The following is a 21,621-nucleotide window of genomic DNA, read 5'->3' as shown; positions in this document are numbered from 1 at the left end:
CAACAAAATAAAGTTGAAACAATTAAGACACCGGGTCTATTACAACCTTTATCCATTCCAAGCCAACGTTGGGAGGAGGTTTCAATGGATTTTATCACAGGTTTACCCAAGTCTGAGGGAAAGAGTGTCATCATGGTGGTAGTTGACAGACTTACCAAGTATGCACACTTTTGTGCATTATCACATCCATTTAAAGCCAGTACAGTTTCTACTGCATTTATGGAAACAATTCAAAAGCTACATGGAAACCCAAAGATTATTGTAAGTGACAGAGATCCCATTTTCACTGGAAATTTTTGGACAGAATTATTTTCTTGTCTTGGTACTCAGTTAGCTCATAGCTCATCTTATCATCCTCAATCTGATGGGAAAACTGAGATAGTAAACAAATGTTTGGAAGGATATCTTCGTTGCTTTGTATCTGATAAACAGACACAATGGGTCAAATGGTTGCCTCTTGCTGAATGGTGGTATAACACTTCCTTCCATACAGCAACAAAAATGACCCCATTTATGGCACTTTATGGGTACCAACCACCATCAATCACATCATATTTAAGAGAAAATTCTAAGGTTCAGGCAGTGGAACATCACATCGAACATCAACAACAAGTCCTCCAACTCTTAAAGAATAACCTCGTGTTGGCACAAAATAGAATGAAACAACAGGCAGATCAACATCGCAGTGAAAGAAGTTTTGATGTAGGTGATTGGGTATTCCTACGGCTACAACCATATAAGCAAATGTCCCTAAAGCAAGCTAAGAAGGATAATAAATTATCACCAAAGTATTATGGTCCGTACAAGGTGTTGGAAAAGATTGGTACTATGGCATACAAATTGGAGCTTCCTGCAGCTTCTCGATTGCACCCAGTTTTCCATGTTTCATGTTTAAAGAAGGTTATAGGTGACAAGCTCCCAGTTCAAACAATATTGCCAAAACTTGACGAGGAAGGAAAAATTATATTGGAACCGGAAGCAGTCACAGAAACAAGAACTCGACAGCTACGAAATCGATCAATTTCAGAGTATCTTATCAAGTGGAAGAACTTATCCGCTGAAGATTCCACATGGGAGGATGAGAATTTTATGCAGAAGTATCCAGAACTACTCAAGCATTGAGGACAACACTTTTTTGAAGGAGAGGGGCATGTTGGGTCCACTCCCTCCTACAGTGATATTGTTACAGACAGAGGAAGAGGAGGGAATAAGAACAAACCTCCACAACACTTGGAGGTCAAGACAAAAAACATTGAAACCAGAAGGCGAAAGGCAACAAAACCCATGCAGATCAAGGGGCCCATGAAGAAGATTGTCAGGAGGAGACATGGGAAGACAGAATTTAGGGAACAGAGAACAGAGCCAATATGGGGCGCTATAAACCCAAGACTATATCTAAACCTTGGGTTATTCTGAATGATCCAGCTCTGCAAGCGCACAGGGATCACATGGAAAACTATGCCATCATATTCAAATTTATGGGAATCTGGCTGTTAGAGAAAGCGTTGTACACCTAGATAAAATACAATTGGAAACCAAAGGGGGAGTTAAATATACATCTTGGATCCAAAGGTTTTTTTACAATGGTGTTCATGAACATGGAAGACAGAGATAGGATTTTTGAAGGAGGACCTTACTTCTTTGCAGCTGCTAGTCTCTATATGCAGCCATGGACGATGAACTTTGTGCCAGAATGAGAAACCTTCACTTCGGTACCGGTATGGATTAGACTATACTCCTTACCCTTAGATTACTGGATGCCAAAGCCTTTAAAAGATATAGGCAAGAAATTAGGTCATTTTTTAAAATTTTCAGAGGCAACTCTACAGGGAAAATATACCTCCTATGCCTGTATATGTGTGGAGATGGACCTATCAGGAGCCCTTCCAGATGAGGTCATTCTAGAATTCTGTGACGAGGAATGGTTCAAACAGTTGACTATGAACACATCCCGTTCAGATGTCACAAATGTCATGAGCATGGGCACCTATCTAGAGACTGTCCTCTTAATAGAAGGGAGGAAAATATAAACACCAGCAAAGGGAAAGACCAGAAAAGTTTCATCAAAGTAGGAGGAAAAGGAAAAGGGGGGGGAAGGAAGACACAAAAGAACCCTATTGTGAATGATAACAAAACAAGAAGACACAACAGTTTTGATATTTTAGGAGAAAAATAAGTAGATGGAGGTGATAAAGAGAGTACAGAGAGTCAGACAGCAAGGGGGAAACAAAAAGAGACCAACATGGAATTCACTCAGGAACATAATGAACACACGACAGACCCCTTGAGTACCATGGAAATAGAAAAATACCAAGAAATGACTCAAAGTGAAAGTGGTACAGAGGACCAAGACTTACAGGAGATCCTGGAAAGGGAGAACCTAGAGCTAGAAAAAATTCTAGAACAAGGAGGAAACCTGGGAATAAACTCCATCCCTCCAGAGGATGTGGACAAGGTCCAACAGATATTCCTTAACAAGTCACAACAAACAGCTGCAGGAGTCAAAAGAGGACATGATAACCAGGAAAATAAAGGACTTCCCCAATAGGATTAATAATAGGAAAACTAACCAAAAATCCAACCAAGAGGATGGGAAGAAAAAGACAGAAAGAACTACTACTGGAGTGTGGAAAACTCATGATTGACTCAGAAAGGATGAAAGACCTTTATAGTTACTCCTTTAAAACCCCACCTCAATGAAAATCACATCCTGGAACATCAGAGGACTAGGGAGCAGAAGAAAACAGAGGAATCTAGGTAAAAGGATCAGAGAGGAAAAACTTGACATAGTATTCATATAAGAAACAAAATGCTTAGTGGAGAGGATCCGTGATAAACATAGCAAATGGTTAAATAGATATGAATACCTTGAAGTTAAGGCAAATAAATCTATTGGTGGCATTCTCACTCTATGGGATCCATAGAAATTTGGTGTGATTGATGCGGAGGCATCCATACATCACCTTTCTCTAATTTTCCAACTGGTGGGTGACAGACAATGTTACATGACCACTAATGTCTATGGTCCATAGCCAATGGAGGACAAATTTAGACTCCTCACAACACTGGAGGATATGAAGAAGAGATAGCCAGCTCTACCCTAGATTCTTGTAGGTTATTTTAACATGACAAAATCACTCATGGAGGAGAAAGGAGGAACTAGAACACTTGGTAGAGATTCAGTCACCTTCCATAACTTCATCACCAATATGAAATTGGTTGATATGGAAACAAGCAATGGAATCTTCACTTGGAATAACAAAATAGGGGGCCCTACCCAAGTAGCCTTAAAATTGGACAGATTTATTGTTTCAAAGGAACTTCTTCTTAGGGGAAGCAACATTACTACGCTCATACTACCTTTTGGAGGTTTATATCACTGGCATATCCAATTGGAGGTTTCTCTTTTTGGTAAACCAAGGAACACCCCCTTTAGGTTTGAGAACGCTTGGCTCACACATTCAGACTTCCTCACAAGCATTGAAAAATGGTGGAAGGAAGAACTACACCTTTAGGGTACAAAGATGTTCCTTCTACACTATAGGCTCAAACACATCAGAGGCAGACACAAAGAGTGGAATGAAAAGGAATTTGGTAACATCTTCAAAGCTAAAGGAGATGTGGAAAAGAAACTAAAGGAAATAAACTAGATTCTCATCATATAAGGCTACAAAAATGAAAGGAAAGAGATGGCAAAGTCACTCCAACAAAAGTGGGACAACAGATGGCTTCAAGAGGAAATATTCTGGAGACAGAAATCTAGAGTACAATGGATTAAAGAAGGGGAGAGAAACACCAAATTATTTCACAGATCCACCATAGCTCACAAAAAACAATAGAATTGTGAAACTTATAGATCAGCATGGAATAGAAAGAAACACTCATGAAGAGATGGAGAAGGTTCTAGTCCAACATTTTCAAAAAATTGCTGAGGAAACCTCAGAAGACAAAAACCAGTTTACGAAAATATTTACTCAGTACATTCCTAAATTGGTTACTAGAGAAGTTAATTACAATCTCAATAGACCAGTAATAGAAGAAGAAATGAGGAAGTCGTTAAAGAGATGCACAATGGGAAAGCACCAGGACTGGATGGCTTCAATGTGGACTTTTTCAAAGATTGTTGGAGGATAGTGAAATAGGACATCCTCGAGGTAGTGGAAGACTCTCGACGATTTAAGACAATATTAAAGGCGCTCAACGAATCTTTCATAGCCTTAATCCCCAAACAGGAAAAGGCCACCTCTCCAGACAGATTTAGACCTATAACATTATGTAATGTGGTATACAAATTTATATCCAAAGTAATTGCCAACCGTCTCAAACCACTCCTTCCAACTCTAATGTTATAGGAGCAAATAGGTTATGTGGAGGGAAGACAAATTCTAGATAATATAATTCAAGCACATGAAATGGTTCATTCACTCATTACCAATAAACAGGAAGGAATGATAATTCAGCTGGACATAGCAAAGGCCTATGAAAAACATAGTTGGCCATACATAAGAGCAATATTAAAAGCCTATGGCTTTGATTAGAATTGGATTAAATGGGTTATGGCGCTAGTTACCACCGCTAGCTGTTCAATTCTTTTCAATGGCTCTCCCTCCAAAACCTTCAAGCCTTCAAGAGGTCTCAGGCAAGGCGATCCTCTTTTTCCCTTCCTTTTCATTCTAATGATGGAAGGGTTAGGGAGAGAAATTAGAGCTACTAAGGAGGAAGGGAGAATTTAGGGTCTGAGACTTACTCAAGGTGGGGACACGGTGACACATAAACAATTTGTGGAAGATATTATGCTTCAAGGCATGCCCATTGTCAAGGAAGCCAAAGCATTCAAACGGATTCTGAGTGAGTTTGCTAAGGTAGCAGGCACAGAGGTAAGTCTTACTAAATCAAAGATTTTCTTTTTCAATACTGATATTTCAATACAAAGAAATCTCTCCAGAATTTTAGGCTTTCAAAGGGAGTCACTACCTGCAAAGTACCTGGGAGTTCCCCTCACCAACAAACCGCTTCACAAGGATATTTGGGAGCCTGTTCTTAATAAGCTAAAAGATAAGAATAGAAAATGAACAAATACAACACTAAATCTAACGGGGAGACTGATTCTAACTAAGGTTGTCCTCCAAAGTATCCCTATCTATATGCTATCTACCATTCCGGCACCAACTGGTGTAATTACTAATATGAGAAACATTTAGAGAGACTTTCTCTAGGGGAAAGGTGAAGAAAAGAAGAAATGGACCCTTGTGTCATGGGACAGGGTTTGCAAACCTAAGTCCCATGGTGGCTTGGGTCCTCATGACCCAGGAATTCTTAACAGAGTTCTTGGTGCCAAAATCTAGTGGAGATGACTAAAAGAAATACAGGCCCCCTGGGCAAAACTATGGAAGCAAAAATATGCAAGAGAATGGCAAGAGAAGAACCTAATTAGAATGACAGGACAAGTAAAAGGTTCTGCAATTTGGAACAGGGCATGGGAGAACAGGGCCCTAGTCCAAAATCACAGTTTCTAGGAGATCAGAAATGGAAATCTAGCTTGGTTCTTGGAGGATAATTGGTAGCGGGAGGACAATCTCTGAAGTGATGAATTAGCAGACATTCACACCGATACCACCAACAAAGGATTAAGGTGGGTAAGTGACTATTGTGACCAATCAAGGAACAATGGGAAATGGAGAACTTGGAAACTTCCATATTACAGTGGCATGGGTATGCTGCATCTCAAGATATAGCCCTTAAAGGTCTTTTAGATAAGAGGAAAATCTTAAACTCAAATTTGGAAGATCAACTAATATGGGGAAAGAACAAGGTAGGTCTCTTCAACCTTAAGGAGGCCAAAAAGATAGATTCAGGGTTTAACCTTCCAAACACTGATAAGACGTGGAAAGAACTCTGGGATAATACTCATTGGATTAAAGTCAAACTGTTCAAGTGGCTGGTTCAACAAGGCAAGATTCTGACATGGGATAATCTAAGAAAAAGAGGCTCTGTTGGCCCTTCAAGATGTCACTTATGTAGACAACAAGAAGAAACTACAAATCATCTCCTGAATAGATGCACTTTCACTACAGTACTTTGGAATCGGGTTGGTGAAGTCTTCGAGCAGACAGACAGAAATGTAAATGACATCATTACTACTATGAAGAACTGGCGGAAAAACTTTTTGGATAATGAAATCACGCTTAGATGTTGACCCTAGGATTCGTAATCTGGAATGTTTGGAAGGAGCGCAACAATAGGATTTTCAAGGATAAAGCGAGTCCGATGAGCAACATCCTTAAGCTAATCCTTAAACAACTCAAAGAGACTGTTCATATCCTGGGAGGTGTAGCTACTGGCAAACCCATTGGACAAAGAGAGGCTGGAATACTGGAGAAGTTAGAGTTCAAGGTTCATCCCCCTCAGGGTTCTATTCAAATCAACAAGATTACCTCAGTTGTAAAGTCTTCTTGGCAACCCCCTTCACATGGCTTTTTAAAATTTAACATAGATGGGGTCTCAAAAGGGAATTCGGGGGAAGTAGGATATGGAGGGGTCATGAGGGATGAGGAAGGAAACATACAAGTAATCTTCCATAGTTATCTAGGAAAAGTAACCAACAATATGGATGAGCTCATGTCGATGGAATTATGCCTAGAAATACTTCTCAAGTACAACATTCACAATGTCATCATTGAGGCTGACTCGGAATTAGTCATTAACTCGGTGAAGAGGATAAATGCTGGCGTTGCACCAGAGAAAATCTCATAACACTGGCGGCTTCTGCAAATCTACCAAAGAATACAAGCACACCTAAGAATGCTGAGAACTCTTAGGTTGGTGCATGTCTGCAGGGAAGCCAACAAAGTTGCAGACTGGCTTGCCAATGAGGGGGTTCAAAACAAGCATATCGACTTGTGCTGCTGGTGGGAGGAGGTAACAGATGACAGGTTGAAGGAGGGATGTTCATCCTGGGCCCTCAGCGACAGACAGTAGGATCGGGAAAATTCAAGAGACAAAATTTTACTTCATGAAATGATGGATAAGTTCACTTCAAATGACCTTTCAGAGGAGTTGTACAGTCGGTTATCGAGACAAAAGATATCTATTCACAGGAGGAATGATTCCTTGGAAGAAAAAGGTGTCAAAGGAAGAAATTTCTGGGGTCAAAACTGCTTGAGACAAACCACCTGCTTCGAGCGACCTCTGACCTGGGAGAAGTTTTCCTGGAAGACAAGCTATGCCATTTAGCAGGCGACGTGTGGAGGTGGCTGCATAGTGATTACCGCCTTCATCGTTGGGTATTTCGTGAGCAGTTGTGTGATCTATTTTGGTCTATGGCCGTCAAATTTGGAGCGGGTAAATCAACGACCACCTTTTGGTGTGCATGTTGGTGGGGTCGACATGATAAAACCATTAATGGTTTACCACCTTCATTGGGCGCCTTCCAAATCAAAGACGGTTTTAAAGAAAAACCAGTGATTCCACTCAGTAAGCAACACATGGGGGAGGACCAAAAAAGAAAACTGCCTTCATCACACAGTATTCAGGGGCTTTTTAGGCTGTGTGATATGGACTCCAGCCATTGGATCAAAAGGAAAGGATCAACGGCCAGCATTGATCATGCAACTTTAAGGATTTTCGTGTGCAGGTGTGGGGTCTGATTTGATCTGTGGCCGTCAGATATGGAGAGGGGAGATCAACAACTACCTTTTGGTGTGCATGTTGGTGATGCTGAAAAGATAAAACCACTAATGGTTTACCGCCTTCATCGGGCGCCTTCCAAACCAAAGACGGTTTTAAGGAAAAGCCAACGATTCCGCTAAGGAATCAACACGTGGTGGAGGACTGATAAAGTGAACCGCCTTCATCGCGAGGTATTTAGTGGGATTTTTAAGTCGTGCAATATGGACTCCAGTTGTTGGATCAGGGAAAGAAGATCAACGGTCAACGTTGATCAGGAAACTTTAGGGTTTTTTGGGGGCTTCGCCCCTGTGCGGGTTGTTTCTTGACCGTCGGATTGTTTGAAGATAGATATTTGGTCGGTTTTGGGGAGTGAATCTTGGATCCACTGGCATGCTCTTGGTTCCAGGGCAGTCTAGGCCTTATCACTGTCTGATTTTTGGAGGTTTTTTTTTTTTTTTTTTTTAGGGGGGGTATTTTGGGTTTTTTCACTCCCCTTTGAGGGAGTTTATGCCTCTGGGCATATGTTGTAGCATGTGTAAAATATATTTTTTTACCTAAGTGAATAGAAGGACCGTCTCTTGCTTAAGCAAAATTAAAAAAAATAACAAATAAAAAACTAAAAATAAAAATAAAAATTATAAACAAATAAATTAATTAAAAAAAACCATTAAAATAAACTATAAAATTAAGTAGGTAAAAATACAAAAATTTAAAAAACATTAACAAATAACTAAAAAAAATTAAAATTAAAAAAAAAAAAAACCTAGATTTAAAAATAAAAATTAAAAATTAACAAAAAAAAATTAAAAACCTACTAAAATTAAAATTAAAATGTTGATTACTTCCATATATATATATATAAGAGATAAGAAATGTTAAGGAAAAAAATTCATAAACTATAAAAAAAAAATTAATAAATTCTTTTTAAGGCCTTGGGCAGAGGTCCTACTAGGCCACAAAGTTATTTAAAAAAAAAACGTAAAAAAAAAATAAAACTTTTTAAAAATATTTTAAATTTTAAATGTTTTAATTTTTAATTAAAAAATAATTTTTTTTAATTTTTTTTTAATTATTTTAATAAATTTTTGTTTTTAAAATAAAAAAAATTGTTTAAAAGGAATGTGATTAATTTTTTTTGTAATAAATAAAAGAATAATTTGTTTAATTTTTTTTTAACTTTTTAATAAGTTATATATACATATATATAATTTTTTTTTTCAAGTAAAAAGAAATAAGATTTATATATATATATATATATATATATATATATATATATATATATATATATAGATATAATTTTTATTTTTATTTTTTTAATTAAAAATACATATTTATTTAGAAATTCAAATGTTTTTTTCCTTTCTTTATTTGAAAACAAATATAGCTTTTTAAAATTTTCATTTTTTTTATTTTAATTTTTTTATAATTTTAATTTTCTAATTTTTTTAATCTTGTTTGTTTGTTTGTCTTTTTCGTTTTTTTTCTTTTTCTTAATTTGTATTATTATTTTTTTTTGTTTCTTTTACTTACTTTTATTTATATATATATATATATTTCTTTTTTTTGCAAGTTATTTTATGGTTTAAGAGATAATTCATTTTTTTTTATTTTTTTTTGTATTTTTTGTATATATATATATATATATATATATATAAATAAAAGTAATCAATATTTAAAAAATAAAAATAAAAACAACTTGAAAATTTGTTAAGTAATCATAATTTAAAAAAAAATGAACATAATAAATTTTAATATGTGAAAAATAAGTCCTTAAAAAAAGGTATGATGCATCAACAGGCTACAAAATCAGCGTGAAATGTCAAAAATATGCTCCCCAAAAAATAATTGTATTCTGCATTACCACTTTTGAAAATCTGGTCACGTTTTTACTACCCCTACGAAACGGGTAATGATATCGGTTATTTAAAGTGCCAAAAACTATGCTCTAAAAAAATATGTGTTCTGCATCGCCCCTTTTCAAAATTGAGTCAATTTTTGATATCTCTACAAAACGGGTAACAGTATCATTCTTGTTTCATAGTTTACATTGTTTCTCCCTGTCAAAGTAGAAATATTTATGAAATCTACAATTCAAAGTGGAAATATGCCCTATATCCTTGTGGTGCATCACATCTAAGCCAATATACTTAGTTACATAAAAAAAATTGCAATATAATATTTTCGTAATATCTTAAATATAAATTTATATCCACTGTGAATTTCAGGAATATTTTGAAATCTAATAGTTAGAAAATTAATCAATTATTTAACCATTCTAAAATATTCCTAAAATCTACAATAAACCAATTTAAATATATATTTAATCTACCTATACTGAGCAAAACACAACACAAAAATAAAAAAATACTACCTGAAGTAAATTTTTGCACCGAGAAGATATCGTTTATCTTCCGCATATTTTGTTTTGCATCGATACTTTCGAGAGCTCAGATGATAATGCAAATGACACCACCTCAACTTTGTCCCAATTTGGTGATTTTCCATGGTTTTTGACTATATATATATATATATGATGCAACGGGATGGTATGCCATGTCAACGACGATGATGCTGTGGTCTCCATACTTTTATAATTTCTGGTTAAACACCCTTGCTACCCTTGAGACATAAGCCCTTTGGCCACTTGAAATGGGCTGAATTTTATTAGAATAAATATTTGGATTCACTTGACATAAAGTTATCTTCTAAAGGATCAAAATAATAATTGCAAGTTAGGGATAAAAGAGATTCCAGTTGGAGTACATATGTTTTTATAAATTTCAAAAATTCAAAGTTATTTGTAATTTTTTATTTAAAAAAATCATAAAATGTAATTAAAATTTGTTTTTTTTAAGAAATATTATAAATGATAATTAAAGTTTATGTTGATTTGGAAAAAGACTTGTATAGTGGAAAAGACCAAGAATATATATAACTTATTCATATCCACAAACCCAAACAATATATATGATTGATTGAATGTGGAAAATGAATCCAGAAAAACTCAACTAAATTTAATTTGATTGTAAATTTTAAAATCCAAACAATACACTACTACACCAAGGGCACTTTTAAGACATTATTTTAAGACAAAAGAAATATTTTGTCTTAAAAAATCACTTTTTATTTTAGTTATTTTACATTAAAATTTAATATCAATTGAATTGCCTTAAATATAAACTTTAAGACAAAAATAGTTTGAGACAAAAATATTTTAAGACAAAACTTTATATTTAAGACAAAAATAGTTTAAGATAAAATTATTTTAAGACAAAAGCATTTGGGACAAAAATATTTTAAGACAAAAATAATTTAAGACGACAATATACAAAACTTTATATTTAAGACAAAAGTTGTTTGAGACAAACATTTAAAGACAAAACTTTATATTTAAGACAAAAACAATTTAAGACAAAATTATTTTAAGACAAAAACAATTTAAGACAAAATTATTTTAAGACAAAAATAGTTTAAGACAAAAATAATTTTAGACAAAACTTTATATTTAAGACAAAAACAGTTCGAGACAAAAATAATTTAAGACAAAACTTTATATTTAAGACAATGGCCACTTTAGATGAAACCTGTTTAATACAATTAACAATTAAGACACAAACATATCAATTTCAGACAATATTATCTAAAAACTACAAAATTGACTCTGACAGTGCACCCTAAGTCAGCTAGCTTGCAGGCAACTATTGTCTTGCACCTATATCGAGGTTGTTATTTTACTTGCCATTCACATTATCTTATATAAGGACAATGATTTGTTGGGCTCTTTCTTTTGTGTAGGTAGTCGACTAAGAAGAACACAACAACTTTTACTGACAATATTTCTCAGACATCAATTCCTCTTCTGTCCTTTTCATATTTGCTGATACGATTAAAGACAACTTTTCTATCATTGCATTCGACACTGCTACATAGAGGGGGATTTTAAGACAAATTTTTAAGAGAAAATAAATAATTTTTCTTCAAATTTCCAATACGAGGAGCTAGTAAAAAAGGTAAAGGTAAAGGATTAGGGATCTGTCTACTAGCATTCACCAAGTGGTTGGTTTACCATGGTTGTGAAGTGATATTCAACAAAGGAAAAGCGTTCCTGAAACACATAGCCACGGGGCAGGTGAAGCAGATCGGGGTTCGTCATGTGAAGAACTTGTATAAGCTATATGTGGAAGATTGTACTGGATTAAGCACTAAGGCAGAGAAAGTGCAAGTCACAATGTCGATGAACTTTGGCACAAAATACTTGGTCATTTGCATCATGGTACCTCGAATATTATACAGCAAATAACCATTGTCCTCCCTAAAGGAGCACTTAAGCAGTAGGATATATGCAAAGGATGTATGTTACGAAAGTACATAAAATCCACATTCCATGATCGGGAAAACAAAGTGCATGTAGTCCTAGAAACAATCCACTATGATGTTTATGGACCTTTCTCAATAACCTACACTGTCAGACACAAATATTTTGTCATTTTTATTGATGACTTCTCATGGAAGTGTTGGATCTCCTTCATGTGGGACAAATATGAGACATTCTCCAAGTTCGTAGAATTCAAGACACTGGTTTAAAAAGAAGCTAGCAAGAAGGTGAAGGCTCTGTTGTAGTCACTGCAACACCCTCCAAAATTTTGGCCTGCACTTAAATTTCAGAGCCAACTATGGATATTGTGATCAATCGTTCCTTAGTCACTTATTGATAAGTTGATAATCTCAAGCTCCCCTTTTCAATCTTAAGAGTCTTCCATGCTTTTATCTTTACATAGAATGTGTCATCTTTGGGCATGGGGGTTATCGCTTGTCATGAAAAGGGAGGTTTGTTTTGCTTCAAGGGGAAATATTTATGAGAATGGGTTGTCGTCACCACATAGACATGTTTCACACTCATTTCACACACTCTTACACGCGTGTCTCCTTTATCCTCCCAAAGTCTATCATCTGAGCCACACTTGTTGTATGCTGCCACAAAGGTTGTTTCATTAAGAAAAGTATGTGTTATTATTTTACTTACCATTCACGTTATCTTATATAAAGACAATGATTTGTTGGGCTCTTTCTTTTGTGGAGGTAGTCGACTAAGAGGAACATGACAACTTTTACTAACAATATTTCTCGGACATCAATTCCTCTTCTGTCCTTTTCATATCTACCAATACGATTAAAGACAACTTTTCTATAATTGAATTCGACACTGCTACATAGAGGGGGATTTTAAGACAATTTTTTAAGAGAAAATAAATATTTTTTCTTTAAATTTCTAATACGAGGCACTAGTAAAAAAGGTAAAGGTAAAGTATTAAGGATTTGTCTACTAGCATTCACCAAGTGGTTGGTTTACCATGGTTGTGAAGTGATATTCAACAAAGGAAAAGTGTTCCTGAGACACATAGCCACGGGGCAGGTGAAGCAGATCGGGGTTTGTCATGTGAAGAACTTGTATAAGCTATATGTGGAAGATTGTGATGCATTAAGCACTGAGGCGGAGAAAGTGAAATTCACGATTTTGATGAACTTTGGCACAAAATACTTGGTCATTTGCATCATGGTACCTCGAATATTATACGAAAAATAACCATTGGCCTCCCTAAAGGAGCACTTAAGCAGTAGGATATATGCAAAGGATGTACGTTGCGAAAGTACATAAAATCCACATTCCATGATCGGGACAACAAAGCACATGTAGTCCTAAAAAGGATCCACTATGATGTTTATGGACCTTTCTCAATAACCTACACTGTCAGACACAAATATTTTGTCATTTTTATTGATGACTTCTCACGGAAGTGTTGGATCTTCTTCATGTGGAAGAAATATGAGACATTCTCCAAGTTCATAGAATTCAAGACACTGGTTGAGAAAGAAGCTAGCAAGAAGGTGAAGGCTCTGTTGTAGTCACTGCAACACCCTCCAAAATTTTGGCCCGCACTTAAATTTCAGAGCCAACTATGGATATTGTGATCGATTGTTCCTTAGTCACTTATTGGTAAGTTGATAATCTCAAGCTCCCCTTTTCGATCTTAAGAGTCTTCCATGCTTTTATCTTTACATAGAATGTGTCATCATTGGGCATGGGGGTTATCGCTTATCATGCAAAGGGAGGTTTGTTTTGCTTCAAGGGGAAATCTTTATGAGAATGGGTTGTCATCACCACATAGACATGTTTCACACTCATTTCACACACTCTTACACATGTGTCACCTTTATCCTCCGAAAGTATATCATCTGAGCCACAGTTGTTGTAAGCTTCCACAAAGGTTTTTGCATTAAGCGAAGTATGTGTTATGTGTTTCGGATGGTCTGTGTTGTATCGCTAAGTTTTCAAGTGTGTGGTTGTAGTCAATTTTTATCACTGTTCACATCAGTTCCATTGATCCCACACTTAACTAAATTTCAGAGTTTCCTTAGCAACCTAGCCTCATCCAACTTTCCTGAACTGTGCCCTTCACATATGTAACCCTCAATCTTTTCCCTTACCTATTTGAACTATGTAATGTGCAAGAATACCAACCTCCCTTAGCATTCAAAATTGCGCAGTGGTTTCCTCCAATGTCCTTCCCTCAGGCGGAACCCACTGTCTCCAGAAACTATGCAGTTTTGTCCCTTAACTACCTAGTCTGCCTTGCATCCTGAAATTGTGTAGATGTGTTCTCCTAGGGCCTCATCCCATAGCAGTTCCTTGCATCCTAAAACTGTGTAAATGTGTCCTCCTAGGTCCTCATCCCGCAAAAGTCACTGCCCACTGAAACTACACAATTATGTCTCTCAAGGGCCATGAAGAAAGATGACATAATAGATGACTCTCAAGGAGCTTAGGAGAAAAATAAGTAGATCAAGGAATCCAAGGTATGATAGAATATCGAGACTGCCTGAAAACTCCATCTGATGCATAACCCTTTGGAGGCTATGTATGAAGACAAAGCACATCTTTTGAAATACACCTCTTACTCACTACAATAAAACAGGCAATTTGCGCCAGATTTAGCACCAGATTCTAGTGCATTTTTTTCTCAATTGGGATGAACAACCTGGCGCTAAATCTGGCTCTATTGTACAATTTTTAAAGCGTCCTTTTTTGCACCAAATTTTGCATCTTTTTTACGCCAAATTTTCCATCATATTTTGCACCAAGATTTTCATTTGGTTTTACAACAGGTTTTGCTTCTAGTTTTGTGCCTTTTTTTGCATCTATTTTTGCATCATTTTTTGCTTCCTCTTTTGTGGAATTCTTTGCTTCTAATTTTGTGTCATAATTTGCATTGATTTTTACACCATCTTTGACATCTTATTTAGCGCCTTTTTTTGCATCCAATTTGTGCCAATTTTTGCATCTGGTATTATGCCATCTTTTGCTTCTAATTTTGTACTTATTTTTACAGCTATTTTTGTGCCAATTTTTGTGCCTTTTTTTACACCATCTTTTCCATCCAATTTTGCACCATATGTTGAATCTGATTTAGTGCCAAATTTCGCATGCATTTTTGCGCCATTTTTTGCATCCACTTTTGCATTTTATTTATCTCCCTTTTTTGCATCCTATTTTGCACCATATTTTGCATTTAATTTTGCATCATTTGTTGCATCCAATTTAGCATCATTTTTAACACCATTTCTTGCATCCAATTTTTCATCCTTTTGAGCATCTAAATTTGCATCCTATGTTGAACCATATATTGCATCCACCTTTGCATCCCATTTTGTGTCTATTGTTACGTTCACTTTTGAGCCATTTTTTCATCTACTTTTGCATTTGTTTTTGCACCAAGTTTTGAATGATTTGTTGCATCATTTTACATCCAATGTTGCATCTCAATTTGCATCCAAAATTGAGCCATTTTTATGCCCATTTTTGCACCATTTTTTATGTCCAAATTTGCATCCTTTTTGGTATCTAGTTTTTCATCCTTTTTGGCTTCCAAATTTGCATCCTTTTTTCTGCCACATTTTGTGTCCACATTTGCATCTCATTTTGCACCTAGATTTTAGTTGGAATTTTCATCTAGTTATGCATCATCTTTGACATCCTTGGTTTCAACATTTTTTAGTCCCATTTTGCATCTTGTTTTGTGTCTTTTCTTACATCCTTTTTGCATCCTAATTTTACACCATTCTTTGCATCCTCATTTTTGTGTCCATTTTTGCATCCTTGTTTGCACCCAATTCGGTATCCTTTCATATGCCCTATTTTGTTCCCTTCTTTGTGTCTAGTGTTGCACCCTTTTTTAATTTTACTTTAAAAACCTTTTTGTGTCATTGTTTTCATATTGTTTTGATGGCTAGTTTAACATCCAATTCTACTCCCAATTTTTCATCCATGGTTAAATCCACTTTTGGCTTCTTGTTTATAGTTTTACTTTTATTTCCATTTATGACCACCTCTATGGGTTCATTTTACTAAGTTCATTTACATAGTGAAATATATTAAATTTTCTAAATATCATTTTGTTGTAGGATTTAATGCATGGTTAGATGAAAACAAAACCCTCTCAGTTTATCTCAGAAACCTAGGACAAACTAATTAAGAGAAAGGTTGTTCTAAGGCTTAGCATTCTTAGTAGATCAAGATGTAGAGTATAGATTAAGAAAAAGAGAATGAATTCTTGTGAGTCCTCGCATGCAGGTCTTCTTGGAGTTTTTCGTATAGCCAAGAAGCGCTCCTAGCTAGCTCCAAAGCTTGGTCCTACACATAAGAGAGAGAATAAAGCAACCTTCACAACATAATATCTTAATAATCAAAACTATAAAAAACATATAAATATTATTGAATAAATAAATATAAACCAAAAACCCATGCATAAATTAGTTAAATAGAAGAAGTGAAGAATGAATAGAAACATATGGAAGGAAGAACAACTGATCTATATGAATAAAGGAGTTGGAGGAAAGTTACAACAATCAGATATAGTTGCAACATCACCTCCCCCAACTCATAGCTCCAAAACTCTCCCTCTCAAGATAGATCTCAAGAGCGTGACAATACAAAATTCCCATCATTTTTTCAATGGCCAAACCTCTAATATATAGGAAAGTGGAGGCTATGAAGATTTCCAAAATTCCTCATTAGTTCAATTTGGGAAAAATCTTTTGGGTGAATAATGTTTCCTCATATAAAAAAGGAATTTTCCACTTTTTAGATGCTTTTGTGCTTAGGAAAAAGCTTCCCCATGCTTTATGGCTCTTTCCCACTTTTGTATGCTTTTATTTTTTAGGAAAAAGCTAAAGATGAGGATAAAGAGATTACATTCCACCATATGTTTCCGAAAGTGACCAAGAATGTCAAATTCAAATTCTAGTTTGCTTATGTTTTAGTTTTTTTTTAAATATATATTTAGTTTTAGTATTTTTTTTTTTCTAGAAAAATATATTTAGTTTTTGGTATGTTTTTCTATAAGAAAAATTATATTTTGTTTTTATAAAAATGGATTTTAAACATTCCATTCATGCTCGGAGTTTAAATTATATATAGTAAAGTAACTTAATGTTATGTGTCGTGTTGCTGAGATGGGTGTTATAAATCTCTTTCTTGCTAAGTTATAGAATGTGCTTGGGTTTTCTTAATGCAATAAAACTAATTATGTTCTTCATGATATCTTGAAATGTTCATCTTGAACCAGGCTAATAAAACAATAAAGTTAAAATAGGTTTTCCTTTGTCCTTTATAGATCTTTGTCCCCATTAATCTTGGTCTTAATAGATTAATTGTCTTGTGGTGGCCTTGAGTGGTCACTTCCATTAGTTGCATGCTTTGTAGTTTTCAGTTAGTGACATTTTTTAGGCTTGATAATATGTTATTTGATTTATCAAAATGTGTTATTGTCCATATTATTGTTAAATATTAATATTAAATATGCTGATTTTTAAGCATGTTTTAGCAAAACTTTCCCAAAATGTTTATAGATTGTATTTTATAATGCAATGATTCTTTGCTTGATGAAATTGTTTTGGATATTTTTTTTAATGATTCATTGATTGATGAAATTGTTATGGATATTTTTTTTAGTATATTAAATTGTATGTGATAAAGTCAAAAATCACCTCTTTTTTAGATTTTCATTGATCAATTTCCCTTAAGGCCATCAAGTTCACCATTTGGTCCCAGGTTAAGGAAATATAGGAGTCATGAAGTGGAATTGTCCAAGCACTTAAATCTTGAGACATGTTTCTTTTTAGTCACTTTATACTTTCTTTCTATGTAAATTTTTTATGAAAATAGTCTTGGAACATGAGGGGCGTCAATAGTAAGCGAAAACAAACTCCTAAAAGAAAAATGGTATGCAAAGCACCCATAAATAATGTTGATATAAGAAGCAAAAATATTAAGTGAGGTTGAACCTCATATAATTAGAAAATGGGGGAGGAATTTCCAAGTAGTAGCGATTGATGCTTAGATATACTTGGGTGGAATGGTTATTATTTGAAATGATTAACACATCAAGGTTACCAATATGTTTACCTCTTTTCACATTATGACAATCCAATTTTAGTTAATTGACATTGAGGACTACTACCACGTATCCAATGTCTATGACTCCAATATCGCAAATGGAAAACCTCTATTTCTCAATTCTATTTCTAGCACAAGTAATTTATACTCCCCATCTCCATGGATTGTTGGGAGTGACTTCAATATTATAAGTGTCTCGAGGAAAAGAAAGAATGAATCGAAATGTTTAACAAGATATTTTGTAAGCTATACCATTAAATCCACAAAGTAGTCTCCATTAAAGTTGTCAAGAAATGAGTCTCCAACCCACACATGTGGATCAATGAGATGTAGTACATGTGTGTGTGTGGTTACGAACTCAATACACCTCTATAATAACTCCACAAACTTATGTATTTCACTTTGTCACATAAATTGACAGTAGTGTGACATAAGTAAACCAAGAGTAGACATGAAAGCCTTAGGAAACAAGCATTCCTTGGATCCTCAATTAGGTGCTTAAATGATGAAGTGAAAATGCAAGGAGACAAGAAGAATTCATGATTTAACCATCACATACATGTGATCAAGTGTGACTAGGAGTGTATATATTCATATATTTTCCAAAGAGGGAGTGAATACATGAGTTACCATTTATTGGCCCTTATTTTTCTTTCTTTTTCATTTTCTTATATATAGGACTTAGGGAATAAGGTTTTCATAAGTTTGGCACAACTCATAGATATAAGATTTACATGAATTTTCACTTCAACCTTAGAGTTTAGACTTAGATAAATCAATATAGTGTATGTTTAATGATTTTGGCTTTCACTTTTTTATTTTATTTCATCACAAATACAAAAGGGGAAATATTTTGCCACAAATCTATGAATGCTTAATCATAAAGTTGTCATGTGATGAAAACAAATTAATGATGTTATTCTCTACGAAAATGATGGGTATTCTTGAGAAAATCTTATGCTTGTGGATGTTTCCTCCCTGGTTGAGAGGGAGTGAGGGTAGACACCATGTTATCCATGTGTCATGTACTATGGCTAGGATTAACAATCGTAAGCCTAGTAAAGGCACTAGTAGGGATAATGGTGGATTGGATAAACATCTGGGACCAATATTCTTTGAGAATTTGGACACTGACTAGGACTAATCGCCATAAGTCAAGTACATTAATCCAAGATAAGAATATTCATGAGGATTGACATTTTCTGGTGTCAAATATAATGATAGTGGATTAGGAAATGATCATGTGAGGACATACCTGGTAAACATCTTGGTGGGGTAAGTGCCTTGAAAGGCAGTGGTGTCCAAATTTATGCCTCCCAACATTGTGCTCTGATCTAATGGAGAGATAAACCTGTTAGTCAAGGCCTTACTATTTTGAAAATTTTGGCTATGATGATGTAAATCATCATTTATGCTTATCAATCTAGATCCCTTCTTATATGAATATTTCAACTTGAGAGTAATTTTTTGTCTCGTTATGAGTACCTAGCTAGTTTAGAGGGAGGGTCATCATCTTCATTATTGCCATCATCACCACCATCAATGTGATCATTGTTGTCATCATTTCATTATCATCATAATCACCATTCATGTCTTCTTCATGATCATCATCATCATCATGATTTTGTATATTGTCGTCAATTGTTCATAATTATAGGTATCATAAGAAATATCACCAACCTTAGGACACATGATATATGAAAGAAAAATAACCACTTTATTTTTTAGAAATGATTGATGATCATCAACATCACTACCATTATCATCGTCATTATAATTGTCATCATCCCCATCATCATAACTAATGTAAGTTTTATCATAATTTTTGTCATCTTCATCATGAACATCATAATCATCATTCATGCCATTATTGTTCTTGATTATGACCAAGATGAAAATAATGATAATGATGATCAGATGATGATGACTTGGAAGATGACACCAAAGATAATTATTATGATTTTTACCATGATAACATTTAAAAATTGGGAGGAATGGCCAAGGTCATTAGCATCATCATCATTGTCATTGTAACTCCCATCGTCTTTATCATCATTGTCATTATCATAACAATCGCAATTCATGTCATCGTCATCATCTTCATTATCATCATCGTTATAATTATTGACATTGTCATCAGTTGTTCATAATTTTCAATGTCATAAGAAATATAATCAATGCAAAAGATATGATGTGTGTTGGAAAATGGATGCAAAAGTAAACAAAAAAATGGGGGTAAAAATAGACGTAAATTTGGATGAAGAGTGGACACAACATAAGTAGATGCAGAACAAGACAGAAAAATTGAACAAAAGTGGATGAAAAAGTAGATGCAATAGTTCATACAAACTTGAACACAAAATAGGACTCAAACATGGATGAAAAAGTGGAAGAAAACATGGGCACAATAGTAGGCATAAAACTTAGCATGAATTGTGGTGAAACAAATGTGGATACTCCAATGAATGTAAACAAAAGGGGCACAAACTTGAATGCAAAAAGGAGGAAAACTTGGATGAAAAAAGGGATGTAAACATGGGTGCAATAGTGAACACAAAATTAGTTGCAAAACTAGACAAATCAAAAGTGGATGTAAAAGTAAATTCGAAATGGGATGCAAAAAACATGAACAATATTTGATGCAAACTTGGACACAAAAGAGGATGCAAACATGGATGCAATAGTGGAAGAAAATGTGGGTTGCAATGATAGGCATAAGATATGGCACAAATAATAGCACAAAAAAGGTGGATGTAACAATAGACACAAAAAAATATGCAAACTTAGATGCAAGACAAGATGCTATAAGGGATGTAAAAGTGGATGCAAACATGGGTGCAACATGAGAAACAAAATTGGATGCAAAATATGGATGAAATGGAGGTACATGAAAAAAGAAGATACAAAATAAGATGCAAAACCCAACACAAAAGTGGATGCAAAAATAGATGAAATATTTTATGCAAAAGAGGATGTGAAGATGGATGCAAAATTGGAAGCAAACGTGGGTACAATAGTATGTGCAAAACATGGAACAAATTTTGTCACAACAAAAGTAGATGTAATGATAGATGCAAAAAAAGAAGTAAATGAAGATGAAAAATAGGATGCAAAAAGGGATGTAAAAGTGGGTGTAAACATGGGTGCAACAATGGATGTAAAATAGCTTTTGCAACTTATTTGAAAGAGAAATTTTGTCCCAACAATTAGACTTGTAGCATAAAGAACATGGTTAATACATATGATATGACCAAAAACTAGTTACTACCAAAATTCAACCAAAAAAAATATTACTGCATAAAAATAGAATTAAAAACAAAAAAACTAAAAACAAAAATTTCCCAAATTAAAAATAAATAAATGATAAACTTTTTTTTACCAAAATTTAGTGATTTTTTTAGTGCTAATACTAACATCACCATTACAACAAGATATTTTTTTAGTGCTAATACTGCCATTACAACAAGATATAAGAGGGATATAATGCAAAAATTTTAATA

The sequence above is a fragment of the Pinus tabuliformis genome, chromosome J, assembly GCF_031772625.1.
Source record: "Pinus tabuliformis cultivar Carrire ecotype Pingquan chromosome J, CPIR1, whole genome shotgun sequence".
NCBI classification, from domain to species: Eukaryota; Viridiplantae; Streptophyta; class Pinopsida; order Pinales; family Pinaceae; genus Pinus; species Pinus tabuliformis.
Note: the sequence above shows the minus strand (reverse complement) of the source record.